Source organism: Arachis duranensis, chromosome 10 (genome assembly GCF_000817695.3).
Source record: "Arachis duranensis cultivar V14167 chromosome 10, aradu.V14167.gnm2.J7QH, whole genome shotgun sequence".
NCBI lineage: Eukaryota > Viridiplantae > Streptophyta > Magnoliopsida > Fabales > Fabaceae > Arachis > Arachis duranensis.
In genome coordinates this window covers 95,657,752-95,659,481 of record NC_029781.3, presented here as the reverse complement: position 1 = coordinate 95,659,481, position 1,730 = coordinate 95,657,752, and positions in this window count along the sequence as shown.

Below are 1,730 nucleotides of genomic sequence, written 5' to 3'. Positions count from 1 at the left end.
AATGGCATGGTCACTGGCATCACACATTAATTTGAATGGTAATGTCCAGTTGGTGCAGAGATGACTGGTGCTGTGACCAGCTTGGCTTTCAGGGTCTCAAATGCCTGCAGACATTGTGTGTCAAACACAAATGGTGTGTCAGCAGCTAGCAGGTTGCTCAGAGATTTTGCAATTTTTGAAAAATCCTTTATAAACCTTCTGTAGAATTCTGCATGCCCCAGAAAGCTTCTGATTGCCTTAACATTGGCGGGTGGTGGTAATTTTTCAATTACCTCTACCTTTGCCTTATCCACCTCTATTCCCTTGCTTGAAATTTTGTGCCCAAGGACAATTCCTTCACTCACCATAAAGTGACATTTCTCCCAGTTTAAAACCAGGTTATTCTCTTGGCACCTTTTCAGAACAAGTGCTAGGTGGTTAAGACAGGAGCTGAATGAGTCTCCATATACTGAGAAGTCATCCATGAAAACTTCCAGGAATTTCTCCACCATATCAGAGAAGATGGATAGCATGCATCTCTTAAAAGTTGCAGGAGCATTACATAGACCAAAAGGCATTCTCCTGTAGGCAAACACGCCAGAAGGGCAAGTGAATGTTGTTTTCTCTTGGTCCTGAGGATCTACTGCAATTTGGTTGTAACCTGAATAGCCATCCAAAAAGCAGTAATAATCATGACCAGCTAGTCTTTCTAGCATTTGGTCTATGAATGGTAAAGGAAAATGATCCTTTCTGGTGGCTGTATTGAGCCTTCTGTAGTCAATACACATACGCCATCCTATAACTGTTCTTGTAGGAACCAGTTCATTTTTTTCATTATGAACCACTGTCATGCCTCCCTTCTTGGGGACAACTTGGACAAGGCTCACCCAGGGGCTATCATAAATAGGATAAATAATCCCAGCCTCTAGTAATTTAGTGACCTCTTTCTGCACCACCTCCTTCATGGCTGAATTTAGCCGCCTTTGTGGTTGAACCACTAGTTTGGCATTATCCTCCAATAGGATCTTGTGCATGCATCTTGCTGGGCTAATGCCCTTAAGATCACTCATGGACCACCCAAGAGCTGTCTTGTGTGTCCTTAGCACTGCAATCAGTGCTTCCTCTTCCTGTGGATTTAAAGCAGAGCTTATGATCACTGGAAAAGTGTCACCCTCTCCCAGAAATGCATACTTCAGGGATGGTGGTAGTGGTTTGAGCTCAGGTTTGGAAGGCTTATCCTCTTCCTGAGGAATTTTCAAAAATTCTTTTGTTTCCTCTGGTTCCTCCTGATCACGCTGAACATCCTTGAAGATGTCCTCTAGTTCTGATTCTAGACTTTTAGTCATATTGATCTCTTCCACCAAAGAGTCAATAATGTCAGCGCTCATGCAGTCATTTGATGTGTCTGGATGCTGCATAGCTTTGACAGCATTCAACTTGAACTCATCCTCATTGACTCTCAGGGTTACTTCCCCTTTTTGTACATCAATAAGAGTTCGTTCAGTTGCTAGGAAAGGTCTTCCTAGGATGAGAGTTGCACTCTTGTGCTCCTCCATTTCCAGCACTACAAAGTCAGTTGGAAAGGCGAATGGCCCAACCTTGACAATCATGTCCTCAATTATGCTTGATGGATATTTAATGGAGCCATCAGCAAGTTGGAGACATATCTGGGTTGGTTTGACTTCTTCAGTCAACCCAAGCTTTCTGATAGTGGATGCAGGTATTAGATTGATACTTGCTCCAAGGTCACA